Consider the following 9,797-nt stretch of genomic DNA (forward strand, 5'->3'; position numbering starts at 1 on the left):
GTTAGCAGCTGTTAATCTGTATCGCATTTGCGGTATTTGGTTGTATGCATCTCTACATTCCAACCCCAAGGATATAGCGGAAGAGGGGTGGACCAAGATGGTAAGGGTCATGCAGAGTATGCAGGGGTGGAGTGTGTTGTCAGGCCACTCAAGAGGGCTGTTCTCTCGCTCTTTGTACATCCCCTGCTCCACCAGTCCCTGCTTTCCTGCTCCCTACTCACAGGAAGGTGCTTCGCCCCCTGGCCCAGCTAGTGATTGTTCAAATCCTTAGGCCAGAACGGCTTCACCTGCTAGCTTATTGAAGGGAAACATCTGCCCTTGTGATGGTTGTTAATCTGAGGGGCTGTGAGGGATGTGCCCCAGTTGCTGGTTTCCCTGGTAACTGATAAGCTAATCTGACGTCAGTTCCCCCTGTAAATGGTAGCCTCTTTCACCCCTGAGTAGTGCTCCCATGCCCTGTCTGCCATAGACAGTGGGGTGTTGCTCCAGGACCTTTTGCTTCAGACGTGTAAGATCCCCTATTTAATAAACGGTTGATGTCTGTGTCGCTGTCTGTGGGCTCTTTCTCTTCTCAAGGCGGGGCAACTACAAGGCTTGCAGGCTGCAGGGTGCAGACCAACACCCAACAAATTAAAAAGAGCACCTTTTCAAAACAAAGAATCAATTTGAGAAAACTGACTTTATCTTCAGCTTTCATCTTTCCTCCCGTCTGTATTAGTATCTTTTGTTATTGACCAGGAAGTGCTAAACGGCTTTAGAAAAGACTTTGAAATTCTAGGTCTTAACTAATCATCCACTGATATATTCACAAATACTTATTGAATATCTGCTGAATATCAGATTGCTAGGTGTTGGAGAGTCACAACAGACAGGGTTCTATCCTCATGGAAATTTCTAGTGAGGAATATTACTGATAAAACAATGACACGAACGTGGGCATAATTACAAACTAAATCATGTGCTACAATTTAAAAGAAACTGCTCCCAGAGCAATTTCTAATTTTAAGTGACAAGCAAGAATGTAATACATATTTTGAATGAAATTTATACAGTGGAAAAAGATTTAAAATCTTTCAGTGATTTAAAAGCTTGGTCATACTCAGAGTAAGATTATCTCTAAAATTAGAATAAATTATAAAATAAACACTTGAAACACCATTAAAAACATTGATTTTAAAAAACAACAATCTGGGCTTCCCTGGTGGCGCAGTGGTTGAGAATCTGCCTGCTAATGCAGGGGTCTCGGGTTCGAGCCCTGGTCTGGGAGAATCCCACATGCCGCGGAGCAACTAGGCCCATGAGCTACAACTACTGAGCCTGCGCGTCTGGAGCCTGTGCTCCGCAGCAGGAGAGGCCACAACAGTGAGAGTCCCATGCACCGCGATGAAGAGTGGCCCCCACTTTCCACAACTAGAGAAAGCCCTTGCACAGAAACGAAGACCCAACACAGCAAAAATAAATAAAAAAACTCCTACTCCCAATATCTTCTTTAAAAAAAAAAAAAATCTGCTTTGAGTCCATTTTTAGAATTTGAGATACAATTTATATACCATAAAATTCATCCTTAATGTATCCAATGCAGATGTGGTATATTTATACAATGGAATCTTACACAGCCATAAAAAATGAAATAATGCCATCTGCAGGAGCATGGATGGACCTAGAGATTCATACTAAGTGAAGTAAGCCAGATGGAGACAAATGTCATATCACACGTGGAATCTAAAAAAGATACAAATGAACTTATATACAAAAAAATAGACGCACAGACATAGAAAACAAACCTATGGTTACCAAATGGGAAAGGGGAGGGCAGATAAATTAGGCGTTTGGGATTAACAAATACACACCACTGTATATAAAATACATAACCAACAAGGACCTACTGTGTAGCACAAGGAACTACACTCAATATTTTGTAATAACCTATAAGGGAAAAGAAAAAAATAGATATGTATAACTGAATCACTTTGCCGTACACCTGAAACTAACACAACATTGTAAGTCAACAATACTTCAATAAAAGTATACAATGCAGTGGATCTTATATATTAACAAGGTTGTACAACCGTCACCATTGTATAATTCCTGAACACTTATCACCCCCAAAAGAAACCCCTTGGGCTTCCCTGGTGGCGCAGTGGTTGAGAGTCCGTCTGCCGATGCAGGGGACGTGGGTTCGTGCCCCGGTCCGGGAATATCCCACATGCCACGGAGCGGCTGGACCCGTGAGCCATGGCCGCTGAGCCTGCGCGTCCAGAGCCTGTGCTCCGCAAGGGGAGAGGCCACAACAGTGAGAGGCCCGCATACCGAAAAAAAAAAGAAACCCCTTACCTTTAGCAAGAGTCCCATTTTCCTCCTCCCTGCAGTCCCTGGCAGACACAAGTCTATTTTCTGTCTCTATGGATTTGCCTAGTCTGCATATAAATTGAATAATAGAATACGGGGCCTTTTGTGTCTGACTTTCACTTAATGGTTTCAAGGTTTATCCGTGTTGTAGTGTGTATCAGCACTTCATTACTTTTTATGGTGGAAGAATATTCCATTGTATGGATATACCATGTTTTGCGTTATCTGTTCATTAGTTGACGGACATTTGGGTTGTTTCCACTTTTTATCTCTTATGAATGACACTGCTATGAACATTTATGGTCAAGTTTTTGTAAGGACATATGTTTTTCTTCACTGGATTATAATTGCTTTCCAATGTTGTGTTAGTTTCTGCTGTATAACAAAGTGAATCAGCTATATGCATTCGTATATCCCCATATCCCCTCCCTCTTGCGTCTCCCTCCCACCTTCCTTATCCCACCCCTCTAGGTGGTCGCAAAGCACCGAGCTGATCTCCCTGTGCTATGCAGCTGCTTCCCAATAGCTATCTATTTTACATTTGGTAGTGTATATAAGGACATATGTTAATTTTCTTCAGTAAACATCTAGGAGTAGAATTGCTAGATCATATAGTAACTCTGTGTTTAGCCTTTTGAGGAATTGCCAGAATGTTTTCCAAAGTGGCTGTAGCACTTTCCATTCCACCAGTAATGTAGATGGCAATATTTGTCATTGTCCTTTTGATTAAAGCCATCCTAATGGGTGTGAGGTAGTATCTCATTGTGGTTTTGACTTGCATTTCCCTGATGGCTAATGATGTTGAGTTTCTTTTCATGTGCTCATCGGTCATTTGTGTATGTTCTCGGGAGAAATGTCTGTTCATATCCTTTGCCCTTTTAAAAGCTGGGTCATCTATTCTCTTATTATTGAGGTGTAAGGGCTCTTTATATATTCTAGATACAAATCCCTTATTAAACATGATTTGCAAATATTTTCTCTCGTTCTGTGGTTTGTCTTTTCACTTTCTTGATGATGTCGTTAAAAGCACAAACATTTCTAATTTGGATGAAGTCTATTGGCCAGTGAGTTTTGAGCAGAAGTGGTGGATGTCATTTCCTAGGCCAAGTATTTAATTGCCAGTGTGAGAATCTCTAGAGCTCTCTTTAAATGGTGACCAGAAATGTTTGAGTTGGTGGTGGTTCTATCAGCTTGGGTCCCTGGATGACTAGAGTGAGCAGAGCTCCCCTGACAACCCATGACAGAAATGTAGCCTGAAACAAATCTTGGTCGATTTAAACCACTGAGATTTGGGAATTGTTATTACAGCATAACCAAGCCTATCATGACTAATGCACATGTCTTCTGTAACTTCATTAGTTATCAGTATATTTTCAAGCAAGAACTAAAACACTTTTAAAAAGTGAAATGAGTTTAAAATCTTAGCTGTATGAACTATCAAGCACTTTATATTGCTTCTCCTATTCAGTCAAGAATTTCAAATATTCAATTCATGATGTGGGAAAACATCCTTGAGCTACTAAGTGAGGAAAAATAAGTTTTAAAGACAAAGTGCTAAAATTTTAGCAGTGGTTATGTCTCCCTGTTGGGTTGGATTTTTATTTTTTCTTCAGAGCTTGTCTGTATCTTTACATTTATTTTTATAATTTTATACTCAGAAAAAAATACTAGTCTATTTAAAACATATTTCCACCTTAGAAATGGCATTTACATATGTTTATTAGAAAAATCTAGCATGAAAGATGTCTGCCATTCTATACAGTCTTTTCATTTATTGGAGTACAATTGATGTACAGTATTACATAATTCACAGGTGTACAACATACACATTCAGACTTTTTAAGGTTATATTCCATTTATAGTTAGTACAAAATACTGACTATATTCCCTCGGTTGTATAATACATCCTTGGAGCTTATTGTATACATAATTGTTTGTACTTCTTAATCTCCTACCCCTGTCATGCCCTTCCCCCCTTCCCTCTCCCCACTTGTAGCCACTAGTTCTCTATATTTGTGACTCTGTTTTTTGTTATATTCACTAGTTTGTTTTATTTGTTAGATTCCACATATAAGTGGTAGCATACAGTACTTGTGTTTCTCTGACTTATTTCACTTAGCATAATACCCTCCAAGTCCATCCATGTTGCTGCAGATGGCAAAATTTCATTCTTTTTTATGGCTGAGTAGCATTCTTTTGTGTATATATAAATTGCATCTTCTTTATCCATTCCTCTGTTCATGGACACTTAGGTTGCTTCCAAATCCTGGCAGTTGTAAATAATGGTGCCGTGAACATTAGGGTGCATGTGTCTTTTCAAATTACTGTTTTGGGGTTTGTTTTTTCCTTTTTTCTTGATATATTCCCAGGAGTGGAATTACTGGGTCATATGGTAGTTCTGTTTTTAGTTTTTTTGGGGAAACCTCCATACTGTTTTCCACAGTGGCTGCACCAATTGACATTCCCACCAACAGTGTACAACTGTTCCCTTGTCTCTACATCCTTGCCAACATCTGTTACTCTGTTTGACAGCCATTCTGACAGGTGTGAGGTGATACCTCATTGTGGTTTTAATTTGCATTTCTGATTAATGATGTTAAGCATCTTTTCATGTGTCTGTTTGCCATCTGCATATCCTCGTTGAAAAAAAATGCATATTGAGGTCTTCTGCTCATTTTTTTTTTTTTTTGCGGTACGCGGGCCTCTCACTGTTGTGGCCTCTCCCGTTGCAGAGCACAGGCTCCAGACGCGCAGGCTCACGGGCCCAGCCGCTCCGCGGCATGTGGGATCTTCCCGGACCGGGGCACGAACCTGCGTCCCCTGCATCGGCAGGTGGACTCTCAACCACTGTGCCACCAGGGAAGCCCCTGCTCATTTTTTAATCCAGTTGTTTGATGTTGTATGAGCTGTTGATATATTCTGGATATTAACCCCTATTGGTCATATCATTTGCAAATATACTCTCCTATTCAGCAGGTTGTCTTTTCATTTTGTCAGTGGTTTCCTTTGATGTGCAAAAGCTTTTAAGTTAGGTCCCATTTGTTTTTTCGTTTTATTTCCTTTGCTTTAGGAGACAGATCTAAAAAAAATACGGCTGCAATTTATGTCAGAGTGTTCTGCATATGTTTTCTTCTTGGAGTTTTATGGTTTCCAGTCTTACATTTAGGTCTTTAATCCATTTTGAGTTTATTTTTGTATATGGTGTTAGAGAATGTTCTTATTTTATTCTTTTACATGTAGCTGTCCAGTTTTCCAGCACCCCTTATTGAAGAGACTGTCTTTTCTCCTTTGCATATTCCTGTCTCCTATGTCATAGGCTAATTGACTGTAGGTGTGTGGGTTTATTTCTGGGCTCTCTATTCTGTTCCATTGGTCTCTGTCTGTTTTTGTGCCAGTACCATACTGATTTGATTACTGTACCTTTGTAGTATAGTCTGAAGTCAGGGAGCAGAATTCCTCCAGCTCTGTTCTTTCTCAAGATTGTTTTGGGTATTTGGGGTCTTATGTGTTTCTATACAAATTTTAAAATTATTATAGTTCTGTGAAAAAATGCCCCTGGTATTTTGATAGGATTGCATTGAATCTATAGATTGCCTTGGGTAGTATGGTCATTTTAACAATATTCTACCAATGCATGAACATGGTTTATCTTTCTGTTTTTCTTGTCTTCAGTCTCTTTCATCAGTGTCTTATAGTTTTCTGAATACAGACCTTTTACCTCCTTAGGTAGGTTTATTTCTAGGTACTTTATTCTTTATGATGTGTTGGTAAATGAGATTGTTTTCTTAATTTCTTTCCCATAGTTCATTGTTAGTGTAAACAGATGCAATAGATTTCTGTATATTAATGTTGTATTCTGCAACTTTACTGAATTCATTGAGCTCTAGTAGTTTTTAGTGGTGTCTTCAGGATTTTCTGTGTATGGTATCATGTCATCTACAAACAGTGACAGTTTTACTTCCAATTTTTATTTCTTATTTCTCTTCTATGATTACTAGGACTTCCAAAACTATGTTGAATAAAAGTGATGAGAACGGGTATTTTTCCTTGTTCCTGATATTACAGGAAATGCTTTCAGCTTTTCACCTTGAGTATGACATTAGCTGTGGGTTTGTCATATATGTTAAGATATATTCCCTCTATGCCCACTTTCTGGAGAGATTTTATCATAAGTGGATGTTGAATTTGGTCAGAAGCTCTTCCTGCATCTATTGGGGGATGATCATATGGTTTTTATTCAATTTTTTAAATGTGGTGTATCACGTCGATTTTTGTGCATATTGAAAAATCCCTGCATCCCTGGGATAAATAACTCTTGATTGTGGTGTATGATCCTTTTAAGGTACTGTTGGATTCAGTCTCCTAATATTTTGAGGATTTTTGCATCTGTTAATCAGTGATATTGGCCTGAATTCTTCTGTAACATTTTGTTTTGGTTTGGGTATCTGGGTGGTGCTCGCCCTGTAGAATGACTCTGGAACTGTTCCTTCCTCTGCAATATTTAGAATAGTTTGAGAAGGATAGGTGTTAACTCTTCTCTAAACGTTTCCTAGAATTCACCTGTGAAGCCATCTGGTCCTGGACTTCTGTTTGTTGGGAGGTTTAATTACTGATTCAATTTCATTACTGGTAATTGGTCTGTTCATATTTTCTACTTCTTCCTGGTTCAGTCTTGGGAGATTGTACATTTTAAAGAATGTGTCCATATCTTCTAGGCTGTGCATTTTATCAGTGTATAGCTGCTCATAGTAGTCTTTTCTGATCTTTTGTGTTTCTGTGGTGTCAGTTGTAACTTTTTCATTTCTTTTAAAAAATTTTTATTGGCGTATAGTTGATTTACAATGTTATTAGTTTCAGGTGTACAGCTGAGTGAATCATATGTATATAATCTCCATTCTTTTTCAGATTCTTTTCCCTTTTAGATTATTTCAGAATATTGAGTAGAGTACTCTGTGATATACAGTAGGTCCTTATTAGTTATCTATTTTATATATAGTAGTGTGTATATGTCAATCCCAATCTCCTAATTTATCACTTCCCCCACATTTTCCCTTTGGTAACCATAAGCTTGATTTCGAGATCTGTGAGTCTGTTTGTTTTGTCAATAAGTTAATTTGTACCATTTTTATTAGATTCCACATATAAGTCATATCATATGATATTTGTCTTCATCTGACTTACTTCACTTAGTATGATAATCTCTAGGTCCACCCATGTTGATGCAAATGGCATTATTTCATTCCTTTTTATGGCTGAGTAATGTTACCTTGTATATATGTACCACATCTTCTTTATCCATTCCTCTGTTGATAGACATTTAGGTTGCTTCCATGTCTTGGCTATTGTAAATAGTGCTGCAGTGAACACTGGGGTGCATGTATCTTTTTGAATTATGGTTTTCTCCAGATATATGCCCAAGAGTGGTATTGCTGCAACATATGGTAGTTCTATATGTAGTTTTTTAAAGAACCTCCATACTGTTCTCCACCATGATTGTACCAATTTACATTCCAACAAGCAGTGCAGGAGGGTTCACTTTTGTTCACACCATCTCCAGAATTTACTGTTTGTAGATTTTTTGATGATGGCCATTCTGACTGGTGTGAGGTGATACCTCATTGTAGTTTTGATTTGCATTTCTCTAATAATTAGTGATGTTGAGCATCTTTCCATGTGATTTTTGGCCATCGGTATATCTTCTTTGGAGAAAAGTCTGCTTAAATATTCTGCTATTTTTTGATTGGGTTGTTTGTTTTTTTGATATTGACCTGCATGTGATGTTTGTGTATTTTGGAGATTAATCCCTTGTCGGTTGCTTCATTTGCAAATATTTTCTCCCATTCTGAGGGTTGTCATTTCATTTCATTTATGGTTTCCTTTGCTATGCAACAGTTTTTAAGTTTAATTAGGTCCCATTTATTTTTTATTTTCATTACTCTAGGAGGTAGATCAAAAAAGATATTGCTGCGATTAATGTCAGAGAGTGTTCTGCCTATGTTTTCCTCTAGGAGTTTTATAGTATCCAGCCTTACATTAGGTCTTTAATCCGTTTTGAGTTGATTTTTGTGTATGGTGATAGGGAGTGTTCTAATTTCATTCTTTTACATATATCTGTCCAGTTTTTGCAGCACCACTGATTTAAGAGGCTGTCTTTTCTCCAGTGTATATTCTTGCCTCTTTTGTCATAGATTAGGTGACCATAGGTGCATGGGTTTATCTCTGGACATTCTATCCTGTTCCACTGATCTACATTTCTGTTTTTGTGCCAGTACCATACTGTTTTGATTACTATAGCTTTGTAGTATAGTCTGAAGTTAGGGAGCCTGATTCCTCCAGCTCCATTTTTCTTTCTCAAGATTGATTTGGGGATTCCCTGGTGGCACAGTGGTTGACAGTCTGCCTGCCGATGCAGGGGACACGGGTTTGTGCCCCAGTCCAGGAAGATCCCACATGCCGCAGAGCGGCTGGACCCATGGGCCATGGCCACTAAGCCTGCACGTTCGGAGCCTGTGCTCCGCAGTGGGAGAGGCCACAACAGTGAGAGGCCTGTGTACTGCAAAAAAAAAAAAAAAAAGATTGCTTTGGCTATTCAGGGTCTTTGTGTTTCCATACAAATTGTAAAATATTTTGTTCTAGTTCTGTGAAAAATGCCATTGGTAATTTGATAGTGATTGCATTGAATCTGTAGATTCCTTTGGGTAGTATGGTCATTTTGATGGTATTGTTTCTTCCAATCCAAGAACATGGTATCTCTCTCTGTGTCATCTTTGATTTCTTTCATCAGCATCTTACAGTTTTCTGAGTACAGGTCTTTTGCCTCCTTAGGTAGGTTTATTCCAGGTACTTTATTCTTTTTGATGTGATGGTAAATGTGATTGTTTCCTTAATTTCTCTTTCTGATCTTTTGTTATTAGTGTATAGGAATGCAAGAGATTTCTGTGTATTAATTTTGTATCCTGCAACTTTACCAAATTCATTGAGCTCTAGTAGTTTTCTGGTAGCACCTTTAGGATTCTCTATGTGTAGTATCATGTCATCTGCAAACAGTGACAGTTTTACTTCATTTTTTCCAATTTGGATTCCTTTTATTTCTTTTTCTTCTCTGATTGCCATGGCTAAGACTTCCATAACTATGTTGAATAAAAGTGGAGAGGGTGGGGTTTCCCTGGTGGCGCAGTGGTTGAGAGTCCGCCTGCCAATGCAGGGGACATGGGTTCGTGCCTTGGCCCGGGAAGATCCCACATGCCGCGGAGCGGCTGGGCCTGTGAGCCATGGCCGCTGAGCCTGCGCGTCCAGAGCCTGTGCTCCGCAATGGGAGAGGCCACAACAGTGAGAGGCCTGCATACCGCAAAAAAAAAAAACACAAAAAAACAAAAAAAAAAAGTGGAGAGGGTGGATTCACTGTCTTGTTCTTGATCTTAGAAGCAATGCTTTCAGTTTTCACCACT

This window comes from Delphinus delphis, chromosome 6 (assembly GCF_949987515.2).
Source record: "Delphinus delphis chromosome 6, mDelDel1.2, whole genome shotgun sequence".
NCBI classification, from domain to species: Eukaryota; Metazoa; Chordata; class Mammalia; order Artiodactyla; family Delphinidae; genus Delphinus; species Delphinus delphis.